This window comes from Ahaetulla prasina, chromosome 2, assembly GCF_028640845.1.
Source record: "Ahaetulla prasina isolate Xishuangbanna chromosome 2, ASM2864084v1, whole genome shotgun sequence".
Classification (NCBI taxonomy): domain Eukaryota; kingdom Metazoa; phylum Chordata; class Lepidosauria; order Squamata; family Colubridae; genus Ahaetulla; species Ahaetulla prasina.
This window is the reverse complement of record NC_080540.1, coordinates 205,382,346-205,409,398: the sequence shown is the minus strand read 5'-3', so window position 1 is coordinate 205,409,398 and position 27,053 is coordinate 205,382,346. Positions and strand designations below refer to the sequence as shown.

The window sequence follows — 27,053 nt, the reverse complement described above, 5'->3', positions numbered from 1 at the left end:
TAAACAGATACCAGCAATAACCTACTGTTGTGGTCCGCCAATAACCTGCGGAGCTGGCAACGAAGTCAGACAGCAGTGAGGCTGAGGAAGAGTGTGGGCCAGTCCTGGAGGCTGGGGAAGGCCTGGATGAGGGCTCTGAGTTGGAGGCTGAGGTGGAGCCTCCACCATTTTTGGGGAGTGAGGTGCAGACTCCAGAGCGTCCACAGTAGTGAGGCAGACAAACAGGAGGAGCCTGTTCCTAATGCACGCATGAGAAGAGCTGCCAGAAGGCAAGAGCAGCTCAAGCAAAGATGATGACTCGGGAGTAGGGCCAAGAGATGATTGGCCCTTCCCATAAGGCTTAAAACAGATCAGCAATGGCGTTTGGGCTTTGCCGGAAAACAACGTTTGTAGCTTCGTCTTCTTGTATTTATTTTTGTATCGGTATCTTATGAACCAAGAAAGGCCTTTGGCAGTTTGCCTAATTGGACCAAGGTTTGTGATAGGACTGAGGAATTATTTTATTTATTTGAACTATGCTGAGAATGAAGTAATTCTCAGCTGTTCAAATAAAGTTTGTTTTTTCACTGACTGAAAAAACAGTCACCTACTATCTACTTGGGCCTGGGTCACAACACTTACAATGTTTAACTTTCAAAGTACAGTACAAATATTTTGGTTAGTAACTGGGGAAATAATTTTTTTTCATAATGTTTATCCTTCCTTTTATTAGTAGTTGCTTATCTTCTACTTTGCTTTTTTGCTTTGTGATTGCTGTTTAAATGATCTGTCAAAGTTTATGCAATAAAAAAAGGAAAGTGTTAACCCTTTTCTTCTTTGCTTCTTTCCTTTTCATTTGCCTCCAGATATGAAAATCTATTGGGATCGGGGTGATGGAGGCATAATGGCATCATGTGTCATTATGTCATTACTTGAATTATGCAATTGGAACATAAAGTACATACTGTATGTCATTTGTATGATGACTTCCTGATGCATGTGACATTATGTATTCACAAGAATGTTTCAGTACACCAAAGTTTCATGTCTATTTATAATTTCAAACTACCTATAAAAGAGTTTCTAATGGATTGAAAGTTCAAGTTCTCTAGCTTTCTTACATCCTTCAGTTTTGTTCTTTCCTTGTCCATCCATAAATCAGAACAGGATCTAGACTCTGGCAAAGAAGAAAAGTGACAGTCTTGCTTTAGGCAGCTTATTTTAAAATAATATGATGGGACAATAAATATATATCTGTTGTTATTTTTCACAAGGAAAAGCAGAAGCAGAAATACTAGTGGACTTTTCTATGTGCAAGAAAGAAAAGTCTATTATCCCTATTATGTGGAGAAAGAGTGCTTTTATTTGTTTATTCACTTGAAAGCACTTCAGTCAACAGATTTGAAACAATGAACAAAAACGAAAACCACAGCCAATGCAGCCACCATTACAATAATACAAAGTACTATACCGTAAAACAAATCTGGTCTTATAATTAAAATTACCATTAATTATAGAAAAGTAATTAAAACATTATTGGCAGTATTCTTGTCTCTATAGCTACTTGGGTGTAATAGTTAAGGCTGGAAACCCAGGAGGTTGTGAGTTCTAGTCCTCCCTTAGGCAAAACATGCAGGTTGGTGGGACTTCGGGCCAGTCCCCCTCTCTCAGCCCAACCCACCTCACAGGATAGTTGTGAAAATAGCCTTGAATTATTTATAAAAATAATTAATGTGAGCTAAAATGATTTTTTTTAAAGAAAAGACCTTCTGGAACAGGTAGGTTTTTACAAACTTCTGAAAGGCCAGGAGTAAGTTCTGTGTAATCTGTCTCAGAGGTCCATATTTCTTGAACGAACTAGTCATTTCTCCATCAGAAAATCCAGAAAGAGAAGCAGAATCTGGGTAGGTTGTAAAACTACAGTAATAATTATTTGGCCCTAACCTAGGGTTAGGCTTGTCTAGTGAGTGCCTTAGCAATAGGAAATTTTTTATTTAAATTATCCAGCTGAGACTCTATCTCTCTGCTTTGAATTCAGGATGGCCTACATTAATTTGAAGAAGATGACAAAGAAGATGTAACAATGCATTATCTTCGAAAAGTATAGAGAAAATATTTAAAATTTATATATACTAAATTTAAAACAGAACAGTAACTTTATTTTTTTTTTCTTTTGCTCCTTTGAGTCTGTCTTGGCTCCTGATGTCTATCTGGACAAAACCCTGCAATGTCTTTGCGAAGCTTTTTCAGAGGTGCTTTGTCACTGCCTGCTGCCTAGGGCTGAGAGAAAGTAACTGCTATGCGCTTAAGCACAAGTAGAACTCACAGTCTCATAGTTTCTAGTTGTATGACTTGACCATCAGCAAACCAACTCTCACTTAGAAATAGTTGCTGTAACCTAAATGGAAATACAATACTTCTCACAATAGTGGAGATGATCATGTCTAGATTTGGGTGCCTGCTCATTTTGAGGGGCAATCTCAAGACCTCCTACTGAAATTTCCTTCAACTTTCATCAGATCAGCCCTTAAAATGCTTTTTCAATAGACTGTATATGTATGACTTACCTATATATTAAATTGAGAAGTGGCTAAGCTAGAATTAATATATAATATATATTAATATATAATATATAGAAACAGTTTAATGTAGTGCTTAAGGCAGGGGTGCCCAAACTTGGTCTCTTTAAGACTTGTGGACTTCAACTCACAGAGTCCCTCAGCCAGCAAAGCTGGCTGAGGAACTCTGGGAATTGAAGTCCACAAGTCTTAAAGAGACCAAGTTTGGACACCCCTGGCTTAAGGCCTTAGGCTAGAAACTGAGAGACCATTAATTCTAGTCCTGCTGTGGGCACAAAGCCAGCTGGGTAACCTTGGGCCAGTCCCTTTCTCTCAGCCGTAGGAAGCAGGCAATGGCAAACCATTTTTAAGATCTTGGGGGAAAAAAAATCAAAATAACCCTGCAGGAACTTGTCCGGGAAGATGCCAGAAGTCAGAAGTCCTGGAAAGCAATTTTTTTAAAAAAACTTCATTTGAAGAAGAAAATGCAGATATATATTGCTTTTCCTAAGTTACCAAGAACAAGAAAATATTCAAAAATCTCCAAACATTTGAAACAGTATGGATGCACAGCTGGGATCATTTTAAAGTAGAATTTATTCAGCCTGTTTGCTTATCTCCCGCTTTGCCCCACTATAGCAGTGTGGTTAGAAAATTTGCAAAAATGCCAGTGTGGTTATCGGCCCACTTTCAGACATTTTTATATGCAGCAGAGTAAAGTTGGCAAGATGGCTGTCTCCTTTTCTTCTTATGAATCACAATTTGTTTTGCATAGCTTCCTATCATAGCAACATTGATGTGGGGGGGCACAAGTATGGATGCTTACAAATGACCAGGCTCATCTAACTGTGGATGCATTATGTGAAGACCTAGCTTTTTGAGGAAGGTTCTAACGCTGAGAAAGATGGAAGAAAAGAGAAGAAGACATTCAACAGGTGAACATGGACTAAGTTGCAGTGGCAATGAGTGTACCAGTCCAAGATTTGCAAGACCAACTTAAGGTGACAGGAGAAAATCTACCTGTTTGGTTGCTAAGAGTCAACAATGTCTTGATCCATCAATCAACCGCTCCATGTCCTTGTAAATATGTGGGCATTTGTGTGTGAAACAGGAGAGAAGGGATTCTTGTTTAGGAACCATGACAGCTCAGGAAATAAGATCATGATTGAATGATTAGTCAGTTGGAGCAGGCGTTGGCTCCTGGTGATCTCAACACACTCACTATGTTTGAGGCCAGCAGCAATGAAGATCTCTACAGATCACTGGCAAACTGCTATAGTCAAGTATGAAGACAAACAGCAGTGATACTGTATGGAAGTGTCTTGCCATACGAGATCTCTCCAACTGGATCAAGGTGTGTGTGTGTGTGTGTGTGTGTGTGTGTGATTGTGTGTGTATTTGAATAAAGCAAAAAAAACACGTTTTGATCACTGGTCAGCTGCTAAAAGAAAGAAGATTCACTTCGCAGGAAATGAAATCCAGCGTGTAGAGACACAAACCAGTAAAAGTTGCAACCTCTCCATTGTTTTTCCTTGGTTCTTTTCCAGAATTTTCCAAACGTGTGGTGTCCGTTCTGAGCCAACTTCACTTTCTCGCATCTTTCTGACGGTTTCAGGGGAACGAGTGGTGTGCGTCCCACACTCAAAGCGGCGCCCCGTGTGTGTGTGTGTGTGAACGGGTCCGCCAGATAAGAGCAAAGCAGAAGGAAAAAGCTAGCAAGCAGGGTCCGGGGAAAGGTACGTGGTGGGACTTGTAATCGGAAGGACGGCACATTTTGCAGAGACGCTGGGCAGCTGCTCGGCTCTTGGTTCAAAGCCGCTCCGAAGGAGGGGAAAAGCTTGGGGGAGGGGAGGCAAGGGTGCTTTTTCAGCAGGCAATTGGACTTTCTTCTTGTTGTTTTTCTTTTGAAGACCTTTCGCTTCTCCTCCAAGAAGCTTCTTCAGCTCTGACAGGATAGTGAGGATTGGAAGGATTTATATTCCTTGCAGACAGATGGTCCTTTGCATTCTTTTAGAGGGCCGTTGATTGAAGCATTGGGAGGTTTATCTGCGTCCTCAGGGTCAGCTGAGTAGGGCTCCTGGTTCCTGTAGTCTGCCATTTTTTTCCCTCTGGAAATCCGTTCTTACTCCCACACCATCCCAAGGGTGTTCATCCCAAATTGTATAGCTACAAGCCTGGAGAGATTCTCAGTCATCCAAGTCCTGGTTGTCCCAAAGGAGCTTTTTTTTCAGGAGGCAACTAGACTTACTCTTTCTTTCTTTCTTTCTTTCTTTCTTTCTTTCTTTCTTTCTTTCTTTCTTTCTTTCTTTCTTTCTTCCTTCCTTCCTTCCTTCCTTCCTTCCTTCCTTCCTTCCTTCCTTCCTTCCTTCCTTCGACGTTTCGCTTCTCATCCAAAAAGCTGGGTGGGGGTGGGGGAACCGCTGGAAGCCACCGAAGAGCCTTTCTCCTCCCTCCACCCTCAATAGAGGTGCCAGGATGTCCAGTAACAGCCCAGTGACATCGCCCTTTTAAGAGGCGGGCTCCCTCTCCACGTGCTCACAGTGACTGATTGAAATACATAAACAGACCAGCCGCAGCAGCAGCGACAAGCAGCTGGAGCGGCAAAGGGAAGCGGAGTTTGACCGATAATAACCCCGCTGTACAAGCGCCGGCGGGGGTTCTATATAAGGCTCATCTGGCTCGCCATCGCCTGCTTTCCTTGAGTCACGGTTTGGGGGAGCGCGCAAGAGTTGAGGTGCCTGCTGGCCACCCTCTACTCACCAGCACCACCACATTCCCCTTCTCCCCCCCCCCACCCCCATTTAGCGCCGGAAAGCTGTCGGGCATCGTCGACGACTCGCCCGGCCGTCAGTTGGATCTAAAAGACCAGAAAGCCCCCATCAAAACTGGCGAGCAGGTAAAAGGGAGCGAAAAGGAAGGATTTTAGGGGGGAGAGATTGCGAAAGAGGGGGACCCTTAGAAGGGGCTGCTTTCCATTGCGGCGAAGCCCCAGGGATCGGCTGGTCCTGCTTCTGAAAGAAGCGGCGGGTGGGGTGGATGGGGGGAGGGAGGAATCGGTCTCTGGCTCCAACCCCGCGCAATTCTGCACCGATCTCGCAGCCCCTTCGGCTCCCACTTTGCTTTCTGGCTTCCCGGGAGCTTTGTGTTTTTTTTGGTGAAGGAAGACGAGCCAAGCGGAGTTTCTGGAGAGTGTTAGAAGCGCGTTTTCGGCCCCTTTGAAGCTCTCGCCATCCCTGGAACAAGGGCTGGTGACAAGCTCCTGCTTTGAGGCGGGTTGTTGTGGCTGGCTCGATGGAACGGGACGGTCGCTCCGAAGGGTAGAGGAGCTCAGAAGGAGCCGCTCGTCCTGAGCCGCTTTGCAAAGGAAGCAAGGAGGGCAGGAACGGCGAAGGGCGAAGGGGAGCTGGACTGGCACGTTTGGGGAGAGGTCTGGTTGTTTTTTAAGTAGACAAAAGCAGGCGCCGAGATAGTCCTTTCTTTCTTTCTTTCTTTCTTTCTTTCTTTCTTTCTTTCTTTCTTTCTTTCTTTCTTTCTTTCTTTCTTTCTTTCTTTCCTTCCTTCCTTCCTTCCTTCCTTCCTTCCTTCCTTCCTTCCTTCTTTCTCTCTCTCTCTCTCTCTCTCCTTCCCTCCCTCCCTCCCTCCTTCCTTTCCTTCCTTTCTTCTTTCTTTCTCTCTATCTATCTCACTATCTTTCTTTCACCTCTTTCTTCTCTCCTCTGTCTCTCATACACACACTCTCTTTCTTTCTTCTCTCTCTCTTTCCTCTCTCTCTCTTTGTCTTTCTTCTCTCTCTCTTTCTTCTCTCTGTCTTGCTTTCTTTTTATCTCTCTCTCTCTCTCTTTTCAAACAATGTGCATATATTTCCTTCCTATTTAAGCATGTATGTCTTACTGAAGAATTGCAAGGATCATAGCTTATTTCCTACAAACCCCTGGTTGAACTAGTAAGACTCTCAATTCCTCCCGTACATTGCTGGACTACAAATTGCTTGATTTGCAGCCAGACCCAGTAGCCATTCGGGGCATTATACCATCTCCAAGTTAAGGATGCCTGCCCAGGTCAGAGAAGGAATCTGATAGCATCTTTGCAAACCCAACCTGGAATGAAGTTGGGAGAAACAAAACCTTCTCAAAGAGGGACTTGTGGTCTCCTTTCTGGGGCTGCTCTCTAGGAAGATGCCTCAAGTTGGAGCTACTGAGGCAAGGAGAAAAACTCACAGAGCAACTCCAAGTCAGCAAGGAATGACCGAGAGTAACCTTGTAATATGTGTGACAGCTTAATAAAAGCCATCAGCTTGGGAATTGCACCCCTTAATCTGAGGGGGAATCTAACTTTGTAAGAAACATTCCATAAAAAACATATGTACCCAGAGAAGCACTATAATGGGATGATGGGGTAATCATAGGCTATTTATTTGATTGTTGTTATCATTAGCTTTGTTGTTTAGCTCCAGGCTGTATTGTGAATCTCGGTGTTTCCTTCCCATTCTGAGTCAGTACTAAGCAAGACCAAACAGAATAGCTTTGCAGAATGAAATGAAAATGTTAAGGGTTTGCAATGTTGTGTTTTATTACTTTTGATCTTTTAACCCATTGTTTGGGGATGTTGTGCCTGCTTGAACTGTACATTAACAGAGCCTGGTGCCATGTATATAAGATCACTTTAATGGATGTAGTTAACAGAGAGCTCTTTAATTTGGGATTAAAATGTCACTTTGATGCCTCTTGTTAATTAAGAATATTACTTTCAGGTCCCTGATTTGGACTCTGCTTCTAGTGATGGCATGGACAATCACTAACTCAGCCTGGTTCTAGTAACATCTTCAGCTTCTAAAGGAAAGCACTACCATTCACCCTCCTTATTTGATATATTCTCCTTTTTACAATTTTGCCAAGTCTAGTTGCTTTCTATCATCAAGCAACTGCTTCCACCCTATGCCAAAAGAATATGAGTTTCTCCTTGTTGATGGTCACTTCAAGGGGATGATCTTTATTTGACCCAGGATTGCTTGCTTGTAGCCCATGGTACTCTTAATAAAAGGTAAAGGTTCCCCTCGCACATACGTGCTAGTGCTAGTCGTTGCTGACTCTAGGGAGCAGTGCTCATCTCCGTTTCAAAGCCAAAGAGCCAGTGCTGTCCGAAGACGTCTCCATGGTCATGTGGCCGGCATGACTAAATGCCAAAGGTGCATGGAACGCTGTTACCTTCCCACCAAGGTGGTCCCTATTTTTTCTACTTGCATTTTTTATGTTCTTTCGAAACAGCTAGGTTGGCAGAAACTGGGACAAGCAATGGGAGCTCACCCCGTTACATGGCAGCACTAGGGATTCGAACTGCCGAGTTGCCAAAAACGTCCTAATCCCTGAGCCACCGCGTCCCTATACCCTATATATTCTTAATAACCATGTCCAAATCCATTAATCTTCTTTCACTAGTTCTTTCTCGGTGCTCAGCTTTCAATACAATTACCACTATGTTAACTATTCTGATCTCTGTAATCATTAAAGTATCCTTCCTTATCTTGTCTAAGTTTGCTATTCCCTTCCTCCATAGATTTAATCTCTACTGTGCATTATATGTCTATCTTTCATCCCAAGAAGGCAAAAATCATTTCCCATCTTCTATCAATCAAACTTTTTCTTTTTTCTATTTAAGGTGAACCCTGGTTTTCCACTTCTACTTTCCAAATGAGTTCTTCTAAGACTTCTTTACTTTTGGCTAACAAAATACTTACCTATCTCAGGTTGTTAGTGTTTCTGTCGCTAGTGATCAATTATGGTTCTAGATGTCTGTGCTTTGAATATAATTGTGGTATAAAAATGACAGATGGAGTTGCTATCTGTCCTTATCTCTCTCCTTTACCTATTTTGAACTGCTCCATTTGTCCAAACTCACTTCTACTTCTTGGTCATTATGAAGGTTTCTTGACATAGTTGTGGTTTTTCTATTAAGCTTAATATATTCATCACATATGAATATGTGGGAATGAATGTACAGATATATGGGATGAAATAGACCAGGGGTCTCCAACCTTGGCAACTTTAAGCCTGGTGGAGTTCAGCTCCCAGAATTCCCTAGCCAGCTTTGCTGGGAGATTTTGGGAGTTGAAGTCCACCAGGCTTAAAGTTGCCAAGGTTGGAGACCCCTGATATAGACCATACACCTCTTTTGTCATATTTTGCTATTTCCATTATCTTATGACATCTGATATGTTTTTCCTTTTTTGAAACCATTGTTCAACTGGTGGGTTTTTTTGTCCATGCGTGGATCTATTGTTTTATCTAAGATCTTAAGGAAAATGTTCCTTACATGAAGACTTAATTCCATTGTTTGGTCATTGGCACTCTCCTTTCTTCTGTAAAAGTATATATATATATATATTTCCATTATCTAGGACTCTAGGTCATGCTATCTTTTCCCAAATTTGTTAACAGTTTAACTGCCTCTTTTGCAACTTTAAACAATCCATTTGCTAATTCAGCTACAGTGGTACTTTCTTACAAAAGCTGTTTCTTATTCTTTCTATCTTTTTCTGAGTATGTTCTTTCTCAGAAAATGTTGCTCTCATTTTTTTGTAAATGATTTGTGTACAGTCTATTCATTTTCCCTTAAGTTCATTAGATTTTTTCCATAATTAAATCTGAATAGTCCTACTTTAAAGTAAGTTTGGTTTGGTATTTATGATTCTGGAGTAGGACAGGAAAGAACAGAACAGAACAATAGAGTTGGAAGGGACCTTGGAGGTCTTCTAGTCCAACCCCCTGCTTAGGCAGGAAACCCTATACCATTTCAGACAAATCGTTATCCAATCTCTTCTTAAAAACTTCCAGTGTTGGAGCATTCACAACTTCTGGAGGCAAGTTGTTCCACTGTTTAATTGTTCTAATTGCCAGGAAATTTCTCCTTAGTTCTAGGTTGCTTCTCTCCTTGATTAGTTTCCACCCATTGCTTCTTGGCCTGCCCTTTGATGCTTTGGATAATAGCTTGACTTCCTCTTCTTTGTGGCAGCCTCCAAGATATTGGAACACTCTCATGTCACCCCTGAATTCTAGTCCTAACTTAGGTATTAAACCAGCTGAGTGACTTTGGGCCAGTCATTCTCTTTCAGCCCTAAGAAAATGGCAATGGCAAAACCACAAAATCCTGCCAAGAAAACTGCAGGGACTAGTCTGGGCAAGCTTCAGGAGTCAAGCTTGACTTGAAGAAACTGCATATATAGTAGTTCCTTAACTGTGAGTTTTCTGGTTATTTTTCTGATCTTAAAAAGGTCTCTCATTCTTTTTGTTGTTGTTTTCCCCTCTGCATTGACCTTTTTGGATGCAATATCATTCCTTGATATTTCTTGTTTAATGTTGAAAGTTAGCACTCAGTCATTCAATATCCTTTTGTTCTCCAGAGGCTTTCATTCTTTATCTTCCTAGGGGTATCTTGATGGCTTTCACAACAAACTCTTTGGATCTTTTCTGTTTGAATTTTTTTTTTCTCCTTCGGTTTTCATAACATCTCTTAACACTTTTTGTAGCTCCTTGGTTTCTCTTTCATGTAAGTTAAGTAGATTGAATCTGTTTCTTACATCAAATTTATATTTTGACTGTATTATGTCCTTGAGGCCAGATGTCCTTGCTCTCTGCATGTTTTGTTTGATATATAAAAAAAAATCATGCTCTAGCCTCCAAATGTACACTAGGAAGCATTCTGGATGACTTGATTGTATTTTTTCATATTTTGTTTCCTGTTACACACTTCATATGATTCTAGTGACATTCTAATAGGGAGATTGCATTTGTGTTCCTTGAATGAAGGGCTGACAAAGAACATAATGCTCTTTGCAAACTCTATTAAGTTAGTGCCCTATGTTAGTTATATCCACTTGATTCAAATTATTGTATAAAACCTGGTCCAGCCATTTCTTCAGCTTTTGCATTCCAAACATTTTCAGCAAGTCTATATCCTTTCTTGATGCAGTATTTAGCACCTCCTTATCATCTGCCATATAATTCCACTTGTTTTCCATCGTTGCATCTACCCTGGGTGCAAACCCTCACTTTCCACTGATCCTGATTCACAGGATATCCACTGATTTTAATAGGTAAGATCCTGTCCATCTATTAGATTATAGCCAAGCACAAAGGGACGCGGTGGCTCAGGGGCTAGGATATTGAGCTTGTCGATCGAAAGGTTCGAATCCCTAGTGCTGCTGTGTAACAGGGCGAGCTCCTGTTACTTGTCCCAGCTTCTGCCAACCTAGCAGTTTCGAAAGCACGTAAAAATGCAAGTAGAAAAAATAGGGACCACCTTTGGTGGGAAGGTAACAGTGTTCCGTGCGCCTTTGGCATTGAGTCATGCTGGCTACATGACCACGGAGACGTCTTCGGACAGCGCTGGCTCTTTGGTTTTGAAATGGAGATGAGCACCGCCCCCCTAGAGTTGGCAACGACTAGCACGTATGTGCGAGGGGAACCTTTACCTTTACCTTAAGTACATGTTCTTGTTAAACCATCTTTCATACAGATTCCTACCTGAATGAAATTTATGGATGGATGGTTTATATAACCATCTGATTTAAACAGGACCATTTCAGCCCGTCTAAATTTATCTGTTCCTAAAACAGCCAATTTGATATGTTTCATTTCCATTTTGATAATTTCAAGTTTTTTGTTTGTTTGTCAGCCTTTCAAGGTGGACCACGGACGTCAATACTAGAACTGTATTTTATTAGCACAGGTCTGTGATGGCGAACCTATGGCACGCTTGCCCGCGGAGCCACATCGGTGGGCACGCGAGCTCAAAAGCAGGCCTTCCATTCCCACCGGAAGTCAGCAAATGGACAGTTTCACCTTCCCCAAGCTCCTAGAAAGGCTCTGGAGCCTGGGGAGAGCGAAAAACAGGCCTACTCGGCCCACCGTGCCATTGCATGCCAAAAACAGAGGGAACATAGGGGGGCACGAGGCGCATAGAATTATGACTGTGTGCACGCACCTGCACGTCTCCCCCCGCTTTTGGCACGTGATGACAAAAAAGTTAGTCATCACTGGCATAGGTTATAATAACACAATCCTGAAAGTCTGAAAGAATTTCTGTTTCCCTCCCTTTTATATACTAAAGAGAGTCAAGGTGGGGCAATCTTGCTTCTTCCTCTTTTCCGAGACTGCATCCACGTTTTTCCAACAGTTGCTATGTATTTTCCTCAAGGATGTCTCCATAATTCTCCACAATGCAAGTAGCACAATAACAAGGACAACAGTGATGGAACTTAGCTCAAGTTCTCAGTCAGCTGTAAAGGTTTTTAATCCGCCACACAGGGGAGTATAAAACTGGGGGGGAAATCATTTGAAAAAACTGTTGCAATACAGGTATCCCTTGACTTATGACCGCAATTGAGTCCAAAACTTCTGTCGCTAAGTGAAACATTTGGTAAGTGAGTTTTGCCACATTTTACGACTTTTCTTGCCACAGTTGTTAAGTAAATCACTGCAATCCTTAAGTTAGTAACACAGTTGTTAAAGTGAATCTGGCTTCCCCATTGACTTGCTTGTCGGAAGGTGGCAAAGGCTGGTCCCAGTGACCCTGGGATTCTGCAACCTTCATAAATATGAGTCAGTTGCCAAGCATCCAAATTTTGAACATGCGACTACGGAAATGCTGCAACAGTTGTAGGTGAAAAAACGTCATAAATCACTTTTTTCAGTGTTGTAACTTTCAACAGTCACTAAATGAACTGTTGTAAATTGAGGACTACCTGTACAATGTTTTTGGAGCCATTCTTGAAATAATCCTCATATAATCACTAGTGAATTCCTCTTGAGGCTTCTAAGTGCCTGTATACATTGTATATTTATAGCCAAGTACACTGGAATTGGCATAGATTGTTGTAGCAAAAATGTAATTATATAATGGGCATGAAAGATAATACATATAATTTCACATCACTTTCACGATTAGTACTCCATAATTCATCACATCTGTGTTACTTCAGGATGCTTAGGGTGGAATATGACATCATGCCTTCTTCATACCAAGGAAGGTAGACAAGATAGAAAGCTAGTCATTAGCTGAAGGCTATTCTGTAAACTTTAGAAATGGCCTCTAATAGTTTTAGTAAAAGCAGTGGTGCTAATGGAAATTTTGTCTCTTGAACTATGAATCATAAATATTGCACCAAAGATTCGTACCTCATCCTAAATCAGATCTGTTGGAACTTCGTTGGAAGTTAGAATTGGTATGATTCATACAATATAATGAATCTGACATAATGAGGATATGGTTTAATGTATGTGTTTGTATTACTTATGGTTTCACAAATATATATTTTATTGACCTGTCAGTGGTGCATGTTGAATTGGCAGTATAAAAATACTGTGAAAAGTAATCACAAATTGTGGAATAAGTTAGAAATCAAGGTTTATAAACCAGTGGCTAGACTTCCATAGCAAACTAAAGCAAAGCAAACAATTCACATGGCTCAATATGAGTTGACAAGATTTTGTCTTGTTTTGCTTAAAAGTTCTACATAATCCTGGTTTCTACAAGTGAAATCAGATCTCAGTCATATATGATTTCATGTCTGATTTCATGTCTGTTGTCTGATTTGACAACAACTGAAATACTTTCAGTGAATTTTTGTAAATCACTCTTCATTGGAGACTTTCCTTTCTTTTTATTAACCTGAATCTTAACCTTCTCTGACTCTCCATTTGCATGTATTCTGGATGGCAATACACATAGCAAATCTCCATTTCTTTCCAGGACAAATGGAGTTTTCTAGCTTTTATGAGATGTATTTTATGTTTGCACTAAAATGTAAAAGGTAAAAGAGTCTCTGCGGATTTTACTCCTCTGGTCGTTGCTGACTCTAGGGAGCGGTGCGCATCTCTATTTCAAGGGCATTTCTGCAGTTATGTGGCCAACATGACATCATGGAGCACTGTTGCCTTCCCACCGAAGTGGTACCTATTTATCTACTTGTATTTGAATGTTTTCAAACTGCTATGTTGGCAAGAGCTGGGGCGAAGATGGGAGCTCACCCCATCATGTGGCATTTGGATCTCAAACGTGGGCTGCCGGCTTTCCAGCCAACAAGCCCAACGTCTTAACCACTGAGCCACTGTCCTGCCCCCTTTATGTTTGCATTAAATACATGGAATTTAAAAATATCTTTTTTTTTACTTACCACAATTCAGGATTTCATCTTTTAAGGCCAAAAATTGGTTTACAACTTTTCCTCACCTTGAATATTGTTTCTCTCTTACAAATAGAAATCATCCTGATTGGAACTGTTTAAAATATTCCATGATGCATGTTTTAAGGGTGGATTGATTTATTAATATGCATCCCAATGGGATTTAGTGGTATTTATTCATCTTTTGGAACCCATAATCCAACAAGAATATGCTTTGTCTTCAGAACGCAAATGGTATCAGGTCAGTTTAGTATTTGATGGAGCTATTTTAGGTTTTGTTAAAAATATTCTGCTTTAGAAGTTTGGTCACTTTTGAGTGAAAATATATTTGCGGTAGCTGCTGAAGTCCTGCATGTGGGCATTTCCAAAAGTTCCCTGGAAACTTCAATCAAGTCTTGCGTTCCATTGCTGTTTTGTGCTTTGCATGACTAGATACTGAAGCTTTGCAATCTGAGTTTCCTTTTTAAAAGGGCTTCTGTTGACTGTGCAAATCATATACCGTGTACTTTGGCAATCAGTTATACAAGAATATTTTGTCTGGAGAATCTTGCCTAGAAAATCAAGAAGATACAAGTTGTGTTTAGAAATGTGATGGCATCTTTTTATCTAATATGCTTTACTAAAGGAATAAAGCAATCATGTGAGATGTACTGAATGCCTATAGTCATCTTTAGAATAGTGCTGATGCAAATAATTGTTTTAAAATAATTGTTTGATGACTTTCAAGAGACAAAGAAGTTGTCTGCTAGATACGAGAAACTTGGATGTTACTTAATCTTTTTTTCTGTTTCGTCATCGTCTGACCAGCAAAGGGAAAAGTTTGCTCCTTTTGAATTTTTTTGCATTGCTCATTTGATGAAAGCACATTGAGTCTGTGTAATGTGGAAAGAGAAAGAGAGAGAGCTCTTAGAAACTTCTTATTTATTGGCCCAGATCTTTTATTTCAGATAACTGCTTGGAAATCATTCTTAAATTAATTGAGTGAAGGACACAGGTTTTTTTTCTCTTCACATTGTTGACTCTGATAGAGAGTTAGTGTGGTTTTAAAGATAATATGACTGTGTATGTGTGGAGAGAATCTTTTTCTAGATGTGATGGATTTGAGCTAGTTTTCAGGAACATTCTTGTGGAAAAACAAACTTTAGTCAGCATCTGCTGACCATAAGGTTCAGAGTTCTCTTTAGATCAGGCTCTGGCTTTCTCTTCTAGCAAACAGAGGAGTGCAGCAGAAATAAAAAAATAAAATAAAATCACATCTAGTCCCTTCCATGAAGTCAGAGCATTTTCACACCTGTTAAGGCTTATTTTAAGAAATAAGCCTTAAAACAAATCAAATAAAAGTTTTAAATAAGGAAAGTTATAAATCTATGGTAAACTATAATCTGCCCATCAAGTTGGAATGTTCATTTTCGTATATAACATTATTTCTTTTGTCCCTTAAAGTGGGACCAGTTTCAATACAAATGATGCAATCACATGAATGTAATTAATTAAAACTTGTGAAACTCATTTGCATCGTTCTGCTGTTTGAAGACAGAACAATGCAAAGCAGAACAAGAAAGAGAGGTGTTTAAAAATATTGTACTGTTTTCTAGACAACGTTGGGTTTACATTCCTAGTACAAGAAATGCAAAAACATTGCTCAGATACTGGCATTACATGATACTTAAGAGAATAACATGTATGCATTTATGGTCAGGGATTACATAATGTACATTATCCTAAGAACTAGAATAGAATAGAATAGAATAGAATAGAATAGAATAGAATAGAATAGAATAGAATAGAATTTTTTATTGGCCAAGTGTGATTGGACACACAAGGAATTTGTCTTGGTGCATATGCTCTCAGTATACATAAAAGAAAAGATTCCTTCATCAAGAATCATAAGGTACAACACTTAATGATAGTCATAGGGTACAAATAAGCAATCAGGAAACAATCAATGGTTAAATGGTTAAAAATGGTTAAAATTAAAACTTTTTGCAGTAGCAGTCACATTGCTGCAATAAAGCAGTAAGGTTGCATGTTGAATTGCAATGATACTTGAATAAAAGCCAACCTCTTGGAGATTACCATTGATTTATCTGTTCAAAAGATAAGAATACAGTTTCTGTTTCAATAATAGGTTGGTTAGTAAGGGTATAAATAAATGCTTGCACCATATTTAATAGAAAGACCAGTGGAGAAGATTGTGGGCAATTGATTCAACTTTTGAAGGCCAAAGGTGGAGGATGGAGAAATGACACTGAACATGCCATACAATTTCCCTTCTAATAATGAGAGCCAGTTTGGTGGAGTGGCCTTGAAACTGGGAGTCTGTGAGTTCTAGTTCTGCCTTAGGCATGAAAGCTGGCTGGATGACTTTGGGCCAGTCAATCACTCTCTCTCTCAGCCCAACTCACCTCACAGAGTTGTTTTGTGGGGAAGATAGGAGCAGGAAAGAGTATTAGATATGTTCGTCACCTTGAGTTACTTATACAGTAATAAAGGCAGGATAAAAATCTAATAAATAAATAAACGATAAAAGTTCTCCTTTGCTGAGAGCAAGTTAGGAGGTTGTGGAGAAGGCCTCCAAATAACTTGGGATTTACACAATTTTGGGCTGAAGCCTAGACTTTTGTGTAGATACATAGTACATCCATGAGCCAAGCAGTTGTGGATATTGCAGTATTTCCATATAGAAGTCCAGTGTGATGACTCACATTCTTCAAAGCCTCTTTACTTAGCTTTTCTTGATCTGTTTATATATTTGGTCAGTATTGCCAAACAGGATATACGTCTCAGTGTGTGAAGGAAGGGTTTGCATATTTAAGACTTAAAGAGGAGTGAGTTGATAGATTGTAATCCTGTAGGATTCTTCTTAATGTAGTTGCTGCCCTTTAACCTCTATATATCCCTAGAGCGTATTGTGTGCAGAGCAGTGTTTAATTTCCCCTGAGGCAAATAACTATCTATTAACTCAATATGGAAGGTAATAAAGGAATGTAACCGGTGTCATAACCTCTGGGGCCCAGGATAATCCTTCAAGTTACAGGACATGTTTCAATTTCTTCCTTTAGTGCCCTAGAGTGCACCTCTATTTTATGGCACAAAACTCAAAATTAGCCATTAAGAACACAGCCCCACTCCCATCCAATTGCCCTGTCTTTTCATATGTCGGGTTGGATTTCAAGGTGTCTGCTGTGCCTGTCATTTTATAATATTAAATCCAAACTGTTGATAGAAGTTTCCCATCCCAAAACGCTGCTATATAGAAGGTTGCTGCTGCTGTTAAAAATATTTGGCAAACTCAAGAGTTGTTTTGGAACAGTCTGACGGACTGTTTAATATTGCCTTCTGAAATGAAACGTTTCTTCATTGTTTTATCCCTTTTTGAAGACTCTCTTTGAGAAAAGAATCTGACCAGCTGTTGTAGAATTTTTAGAAATCATTTGGAGAGCTTTACACCAGAGGGCACAATATTTAGCAGGGATTCCTGAAAGGCCAATTCTCATAAAAAAAAAGAGGCACAGAATGTAAAGTTGAAACTTTGATCGGATATTCCCGAAAGGGAGGACATGAACTGATACTAAAGTTAGAGTACATGTTTGTGTTCCAGCCTTGTATCTCCAGAAACAAGCCTCACTGCATGTGAGTAGATAAGGTTGTATGGGTACTATATTGTGCCAAAAATTCATTAGGAGAAATGCTTCTACCCCAATTTTCCTCTTCTGTAAATATTATTATTTTGAAAAATATATTAGCCAAAATTTTGAAAGCTGTAGACGGATTCTGGTCTACCATGTATCCTGGCTGTGAAATGCCTTTATTATAAGTTTGTGATATGACAATCTTTTTGATAACATGCATTTTTTAAAAAAAGTTTGTCGAAGCATTTTTAAAATTTGTTTGTTTGGTTTCTTTTTCCTTTCAAAGAGCTGTCAACGTGATTTTCTCAAACATACTATTCCCCTTTTTAGTGAATTTCTTCCTAAACAGAAAAGGGTGACAATTTAGAGAACATATATTTATAGACAGATCTTTATAGGATATTTGCATCTCTTTAACTTATACTTTTCCTTTCTCATAATAGAGAAACAGATTAAATTTGGAACTAGTTGTTGCAATAAATTTCTATGTGGGGAAGGCAGGATTGGATCAAATCAGTGGTGAAATCCAAATTTTTTTACTACCGGTTCTGTGGGCGTGGCTTGGTGGGTGTGGTGTGGTGTGGCTTGGTGGGCATGGCTTGGTGGGTGTGGCAAGGGAAGGATACTGCAAAATCCCCATTCTCCCCCACCTCCCAGTCTGGAGCTACCCAGAGGTGGTATTTGCCGGTTCTCTGAACTACTCAAAATTTCCACCAACAGTTCTCCAGAACCTGTCAGAACTTGCTGGATTTCACCCCTGGATCAGATGCTGCCCCAAATCCTTTCCTTCTCCCTAGTCTTTGATTCAGCGTTCCTTTGAGAGTAGGAAAAAAATGGGTAGAACCCATTAATGTGGAAGAGAGAACATTTTCTGGCCTTATAATGATTTTGAAGGAAGAGATCGCGTCAGACCCACATAATATAAAAGATTCAACTAGAGGGAAATTTCCCTTTTCTTCATTTTGTATATAGAAAAAAGGATTGGCAGTAAAAAATCCTGTGCCCACATCTTAAAAACAGTACTTCTTGAATATAAGCTGTCTTCTTTGAGGCCAATGTTGATCTCATTTTCACTGGTTAATGTTTGGAATTTGATAGTTCAGTTATTTTATGAAATATATAAAAGCACCTGAATGTTTTGTGATAGTGTGTGGCTAAAAGAGAATATCAGTGGAAATGCTGCTTGTCTAGTTGAATGTCCTTCAGTCTGTGGTGAGCTCATAATCCAATTAAGCGCATTTGCTCATTTTGCATGTTACGAGCTCAATGATAGAAATATTATGATGTTGTAGGGCTGAGATTCCTAGATATCCAAACCTAACATACGCTTTCAGACTTGCTCATTCTTCTCAGTTTCAGAAAGGGTATGTAAATCTATTAAGGCACAAAATTACAACGTATGTTAGAAGTTTCAGTCAGGGTTAGATTCAGATCTAGCTAACTGGATGCCAGAAATTCAAGAGGCACAGAACCCTACTTCTAGCTGAGAATCAAATTAATTTCCTTAATTACCATGTTGTTTGTCTTTCCTAAGAACGTTTGCTTTGAAAGATACTGCATAGCATTTTGACATGTGCTGGATTATACCCATACATAATACTACATATAGGAGAAGGCATATCTTGGTAACAGGATTGATGTTTTGCATCTAGAAGATCTGAGTCAGTTCCTGGTTCCTCCAGATATTGCTGGATGAAAAGACGACTTATCAGAAATCCTAAAAAATGTGTCAATTTGTGTATAATTGGATACCAATGAATGTATTTATCTCTGACACACTTCCTGTGTCACCATATTTCTGTATTTGACCCTGTAAAGCTTGCTGTCTACAGCTTCTTTGGTTTAATCTGTACAAGTGGGATATGGCCAAGAAAGAACATCCTTGCACACGGATGAAGGTATCCAGGCTACTCTTCAGAACTGCCTACCAGTGAATAATTTCAATTTGATGCCTTGCTTGTCAAAACATGCTTACCTTTTCTTTCTTTTCTGTTTTGCATTATTCAAATATTATGGATCAAGACAAGACGCTGAAACAATGCAAACTGGTGTTTTTCCCTCACAGACTATTTTGGTGGGTGAATGTTACTCAGAATGTTAGATTTAATATTTGGTCAAAGAATATTGACATATAACTGCAGAAGGTTTTTTATCAGGAGAAGCAAACACAAGAAAAAAAAATGAAAGAGATCCATATATATGCAAGGCACATATACATCAGTCAACTCTTGGCTTATTGCCTAAAATGGTCAGTGCAGGATACCCATGTCCACTTGTTTCTGCTAAATATATGGATTGGCTTTCTACATAAAAATAATCATACACACATATACACAAATATTTTTAAATTCGAAATAAATTTCCAAAAAAGGAGAAAAAAAAGAAAACATCTGATAATGGAAGAATATCTACCAATCAGGGAAAGGAATTCTTTCTGTCACCATTTAATTTTTGGTTTCTGAATTAGTTGTCAGGGTTTTTTTTTCTCTTTTAATCTATAAAACACAACGATATAGCTGGTGAATTGTATCTATCATTGTTGATGCGGAAGCTGTTAACAGTGTGGCCTTTGAGTTTGGTTAGTAATTTTGGAGAGTTTTTTGTAAAAATGTGACAACAATGTCATTGGGCGTCAACAGGTAACCCTCCCAAACACATGTAACAAATGTTTCAAAGAATGTGAAATTAACATATAACATAACATAACATAACATAACATAACATAACATAACATAACATAACATAACATAACATAACATAACATAACATAACATAACATAACATAACAACAGAGTTGGAAGGGACTTTGGCGGTCTTCTAGTCCAACCCCCTGCCCAGGCAGGAAACCCTACACTATTTCAGACAAATGGTTATCCAACATCTTCTTAAAAACTTCCAGTGTTGGAGCATTTACAACTTCTTCTGAAGTTAAGCATGACCAAGCTAGGATCCAATCTGGGTCAGTCACCGGGACTAGAGGTTTTGTCTTCCTAGCTTTTGGGCTTGTGCTGGAGCCCATCGTCAGGGAACTTCTCTCTAGCAGAGTATGCGTGACCCTATTAAATAGGTTAAGATCATATCAGGGACACCCCACCAGAGAGATCAAGGTGAGTTCTATCTTGGAGTAAAGATGGGATAAAATGTTCTATATAAAAAAATTAGATCATTGGGCCAACAAACTCAAGTCTGTTTTCTGTTTTGGCATATATCTGTCAGGTTCCTCTGCACAATTGTCCAAAAAAGACAGAGGTGCAGGGTGGGAACGCTAAATAATATGGTGATATTTCAGCACAGATGGCTGTCGTCACCTCTTCCTGGGTGTGCCTCAGTGGTGAAATCCAATTTTTTTTACTACTGGTTCTGTGGGCGTGGCTTGGTGGGCTTGGCAGGGGAAGGATACTGCAAAATCTCCATTCCTACCCCACTCCAGGGGAAGGATGCTACAAAATCCCCATTCCCACCCCACTCCTGAGGGAAGGATACTGCAAAATCTCCATTCCCATCCCATTCTGGGGCCAGCCAGAGGTGGTATTTGCTGGTTCCCCGAACTACTCAAAATTTCCACTATTGGTTCTCCGAACTACTAAACATTTCCGCTACCAGTTCTCCAGAACCTGTCAGAACCTGCTGGATTTCACCCCTGATGTCCCTACTGTCTTTGATAGAAGAGCTCAACTGCCAGCTCACAACATCAGGTCCACAAAACCGGCAGGCGGAATCTTATTATGGACCCTGTCTTCATCTATTGCAGTGCATCAGGTACTGTCCCAGAGCCCATTCAATTTGTTCTGAAATTACTGGCTAAAGAAGAAGGGAGAATAAAGAAGTGTTCCAGCATAGAGTCGCTCTGTGGGAAGAAATGACGCAGGCCAGACTAGTGAAGCCATGGTTCCCAAGGAAATGCAGTCAGTCTGTCAAGCTTCTTGTAAAATAGGTGACCAACAATAAAGCTGCTTTGGTCTATTCATTGTGGTGTTCTGGTTCCTTGTGCCTTAAACAGATGGCAAGCATTCTGAGATTCCCTGATGCTCAGCTTGCTTTCTATAGAAGTAAAAATAAGGCCAAGCTGTCAACGAAATGACCTGGGGATGGACCTTCTGTATGGTAGCCCCCACTTTTTGGAACCTTCTCCCTGCCAGACATATGTGCGGTTCCCCCTTCCTTCCTTTTGCATTTTGAAAGCAAATTCAATCTGCCTTATTTCAACGAGCTTTCACCTGTAGCTGACTTGACTGTACTTGTCTGTCATAGGAGTTTTGGATTATATGAATTGTTTTTAATTGCCTCCCTTGTGTTTGTGTTTGTAATTTTTATTTCCTGTGTTATGGGCTGCCCTCTTGGGATTTGGGCAGGTTATAAAGACTGTCAGATAAATAAATAAATAAAGCTTGGGGATTATTGCACGGCATGAAATACTAAGCCTATAGTACTTGTCTGACACATTTATTTATTTATTTTTATTTTATTTACATCCTGACTTTATTATTTTTATAAATAGCTCAAGGTGGCAAACATAACCTCTACCTTTTTTCTTCGCAACAACAACCTTGTGAGGTAGGTTAGGCTGAGAGAGAGTGACTGGCTCAGTCACCTAGCAAGTTTTCATGCCTAAGGCAGGACTAGAATTCACAATCTCCTGGTTTCTAGTCTGGTGCCTTAACTATTTGATCAATGGAAGCTCAGATGGAGCAGCTTAAAAGTCAGCAGTAGGTTCTGATCATCTAATTAGGAAATATTAAAAAGGCAGAATATTATACCTCCCTGGATGAGAAAAGGAGAAACATGCTCTTGGAAAGCAGCCCCCAACTTTGTTAATAGCCCCAGAAAGACTGGGCCATCCTATCTACAGGACAAAAGGCTGGGCCACTTTATCTACAACACAAAAGACTTTCACCCTCAGAATGTAATAGGATTAGCCCTCTACCCATCTCACCACATGGCACCTGGGAAGATTACATCACCCAGCAAGGTTTAACCAAGCCTGGGACTCAAGACAACCTACAAAATTACCCCTACATGGCCCCATGGGAGTCTGACAACCAAGCAGGATGCATTTCTTTCACAGGAACAGGAAGCAAGTTCAAAGCCCAAGAGAGGGTATAAATATATCTCACTCTCCACTCCATGTGGTCAGCTACCCAAGACTTCAAACCATGTGATCCTGTCCACCATTAAACGATCTTTCCAAACAGCTTCCATGTTTCCAATGTCTTTCTCCCCGCTTACAACTGAACCCAGATGGACATTTTTTTCCAACACAAGTTTAGAATTAGACGAATGATTACAGAATAAATTTTAAATCTATGTAGTATCCAGTTTATTATTACAGTCACAGACCAGAGATTAGAACAAACAAAAACACTTAGTAAATATACAATTTAAAATTCTAGTATAAAATAATAAATAACAGCTAAAATCTATGATAAAATCCAGTCTGTCAATTATACATGGTCTAACTATACTAAAATTGCAATCCACAAACTGTGTGGCCCATAGTCAGTTTAATGCTAAAAGGGAAAGGAATAAGCAGTGCAACGGGTTTGCAATGTTTGTTGAATAAAATAAAATATATAGTAGGTTATAATTTAAAAAAAAAAAACCAAATTCCGGAAATTCTTAAAACAGCTGGGTATATCATCACTTCATTTATCTGATAATTGCTCAGCCAGAGAACTCGAGGTTCAAAGTTCACATCCACCTCTGACACTTGTGACACAGGCAGCCTTTGGCAAGGCTGCAGTTCTTCCTTGTCGGTGAGCTCTTCCAGTTGGCCGCACTACTAGTTGAAGATTTAAAATTGCTTTACAGCTTTGGGTAAGCCTTTCAATCTTAATGGGTTTGGGGGTTTGCTTGCTCTTTGAAATTCTTTTCATTTCATTCATGAATTTCATTGACGATTTTCCTTGCAGCTGATCCGTTCGGGAATTTCATGCGGAAGTGGAATATTACGGCTAACACAGGACATTATACATTTTAAACACGAAAAAGAGCAAGCCTTTGACACCAGCTTAGTATTTCATGCTGTACAATTTTTCTGCTTCCTTTTTTCTTTTCTTTTGATAAAGATTGGGGTGTTTGATTGATTTCATTTGGATTTTCCTTTACATGCGATAGGGGGGGAAATCTGCTTTTTGACAGATTTCCTTTTCTTTTAATCATTCTGATTTTTCAAAATGGGCTAGACAAATCCCTGCAGTTTACTTGGCAAGATTTTGCAAAAGGGCTGAGAGAATGGGACTGGTTCAATGTTACTCTGTCGGCTTTGTGTCCAAGGTGGAACTAGAACTCCCAGTTTCCTGGTTTCTAGCCTGTTGCCTTTGATAGAGAATAAGACAGTGATGGGATTCAAATAATTTAACAACCGGTTCTCTGCCCTAACGATTTCTTCCAAAAACCAGTTCACCAAACTGCTCAGAAAGTTAACAACCGGTTCTCCCGAAGTGGTGCAAACTGGCTGAATCCCACCACTGGAATAAGACAAATAGGTGAGGGGGAGGATTTAATTCTTTTAAGACAACTCCACACTATCTATCTCCCTCCAAGTTACTATGCTCAAGACAATGTCTTCAATTTCCATAATTTCCTGTTGTTTTCCCAGAATATCTGGAGGATGCCCAAATTGTGAGTATATATCTTCCCCGGTTGAGGCCATTGGATTAGTCACAGCAGAATTAGAGAAGTATCTTCCAGCTGTTTTAGACTTTGTGAGCAGGGTATTTCAATATTGCTAGAGAACAGTCTGTAGCTGCAGCCCAACAGAATACGTGGCAGCACCAGATTGCTTACTCTGGTGTAGAGGAACTGAATATAGAATGCTTTTGTATATGTGTATGCATGCATACAATTGTCTTAACTAACCTGTTTGGGAGATGAATATCTAGAATTTGCTTGCTTGTAAATGTCTCTGGGACTTTTGATAGTACTCTGTGGTTTCATTTTAGGGTTTCTGGAGCAGGGTAAACACCTGTTCAATTAAAAAAAAAAATCTCCATGAGCCGCAGACATTTTCTGGTGTGAGCAAATTTGCCTTCTAAACACAGCTATCTTAAGTAAATGTGGCAAATGTATTACACGACTCTCATAAATACTTCTCCTTTCCGTTCCTACTGGAATGAACCTTCCTAGTGGCAGGTAAGACATCATTGACACACACACACAAAAAGAGTTCATATGAATCAGCCACCTTGATGAAACTAAGCAGATCTGAATGATTGTAAATTCTAAAGATTGTACAAGTTTAAGATATGGCAGGATCTTTGCCTCAAGTACTTTTTCCAGATTATTTTTTTAAAAATTTTTTTTAAGAAAGTGCACACTCTGTTGATTGTGGGGATGGCAGCATTTCCAAGCCTGATTGTAGGAGCAGGTAATGCTTACAGCCAAGACTAACATAAGCTACAGCAGGGAAACAGTTTTTACAAATAGCAAAGGTCAGTCTGATTGCCCAGAGTTCAGAAATCTCTTACAACTCATCAAATTCATACCTGCATCAGTATCTTTTAACTGTTCAGCATTTTTGTGGAGAAGATGTATCTATATAGTCACTAGGAATAAAAAAAAATAACTCAATGGCAGATAATCAATTAATCAATGACATATAATTAACTAATCAAAATGACCAGTAAATGCTTGCATGTATATGAATGAGAGCTAAGTTAGGGCCATGGGGAATTTACAGCAACGCACAGAAATAAAAATTTAGAGATTGGGGCTCCCTCTTTCTTTATAGCAGTTTGTGCAAAACTGGACTGGTGGTAAGACTTCTTGATCTCTTAGCAAATGTGAGCTTTGATTTAGCTAATGATTTCTTTGGAGTTAAAATCAGTGATTTGGGAGCATAATTATTTTCAAGTCAAACACTGGTTGCAATACAAGCTGGATCCAACCTTTGATCCTGATTATGAAAGAGCTTCAGCTAATTTTGCCCCTGGAAGCTGGAATCTTTTATCTGTTCTCTGGACAAGGACAGCACATCAGAAAGAGCACAACAAGCTGCATTTGCATGCCAGCCTGGCCCTCAAGCTTTATTCCACTAGGAATAAAGGAGAAGAAACAAGGGCTCTAGTACACCATTCTTTGTCCTCTGTGCCAAGGGTAGATGAAAAAGCCCCTTAAAGATGCAGATGAAATTAACAAGTACATATCCTGAGAAGATGGAGGGAGGCCTGCTAAATAGTCAGAACAGGCAGAAACCTCTTGGGGAAATCCGTGCAATTGTGGGGGTGGCACAACCACAGCACGCCACAAAATGCATTTTTTATCCTACTATCTAGATTTCTCCATAATTTTGACTACACTATAAATCTGCCAGCCTTAGGCTCCTTCCTTCCAGATGGCACAGATAAACTCTGGGCCTTGCGAGCCAGATTTGAAACCGTACTTAATCTTGGCATTTCTGGAAGGGCAAGGCTTGATCTTTTGCCGAGAGGGGCCACGGGAGGGTTTATAGATAACAAATAAAGTACTGTTTTCCAGGAATGACTTTAAAAAATGATGATAGTTTCACAAAAGAGTAATGGTTGGGTAAAGAGCCGGATTTCAAACGTGGTTAAACTTGCTTCAAGAGTCAGCAAGCAATGTCTCCTCTTGGGCTTTTAACAGCTTGCCTAGTTGCTGACTAAATACCGTATATACTCGAATATAAGCCGATCCGAGTATAAGCCGAGGTCCCCAATTTTACCCCAAAAAACTGGGGTAAACTGGGGACTCGAGTATAAGCCGAGGGTGGGAAATGAGGCAGCTACCGGTCGGGGAAACCCTCCCTCCCTCAGCCGAGAAGGCTGGCGGCTCCCCCGCCCCGCCCTCTCACTGCACCGGCAGGGCTTCCCCGCGCTAATGCAAAAGCCCGCCAAGTTTGCGCCATCCGGTATAATGTGAAAAAAAGAAAAAAAAAACCTCGAGTATAAGCCGTATATACTCGAGTATAAGCCGAGGGGACGTTTTTCAGCACAAAAAACGTGCTGAAAAACTCGGCTTATACTCGAGTATATACGGTAGTTGTTTTCTAGAGAAAAAGTTTTCTTCTCATACAGGTCTCTCATTTTTGTCTCAGTCAAAGAGCAGATAGCTCTACTATCCTTTGTCCCAAGGGCTGTTGAATGTTTGCTTAATACAGGGCTGAACTCAGAAAGAATAGCTATCCCAATTTAATTTTAATTTCCACCTCTGTTCTGCTCTAAAATATACCGTAGAGCTGCAAAAGCATAGGTAATAGGCACACCAGTTGGATGATATAACTAGTTTTAGATTCTTATGAAAGGCCAGAAATAAATCTTTCTGGGGGATTTTTAAACAAATTCAGAGTTACAAGTTTTCAGCAGTTACCAAAATGTATTCTTGCCATCAAAAAAGAAGAAAAAAAGAATCTTTTCATCTTTAACCTTTTGCTAGATCAGTTTTGGACCTGAAGCTACGGCAGAGGTTGGGTCAGTTCTATAGAGTCTCTGCTCTTAGAAGGTCTTTTTAAATTTGTGTTTGAATTTTCATATAGTCTTTTAGAACAGAGTACGAAGCAAACAAGTATATTAGAGAACCCAACTATAAACTGTTATCACTCCGGCTGTAGCAGAGCTTATGACTCAGGGGCAGACAATTTATTACAGGAGATCATAGATAAAGTTTCCAGAATTTTCAATTAAAAGGTAAGATTTTAAAATAAATAAGGCCACACTAACTCATGATTGTCCCAAATCAATATTCAGATTG

The 27,053-nt window shown here is 39.8% G+C and overlaps 1 protein-coding gene across 1 annotated transcript in view; it reads left to right on the top strand.

The window, feature by feature from the left end:
• The first annotated feature begins 5,130 nt into the window (after positions 1–5,130).
• ABCA1 (ATP binding cassette subfamily A member 1) overlaps positions 5,131–27,053 on the top strand; it is a 133,766-nt gene continuing 111,843 nt past the window's right edge. Inside the window, exon 1 of the mRNA XM_058173100.1 lies at positions 5,131–5,433. The gene's annotated coding sequence lies outside the window, so the exon portion shown is untranslated. The remainder of the gene's footprint in view (positions 5,434–27,053) is intronic.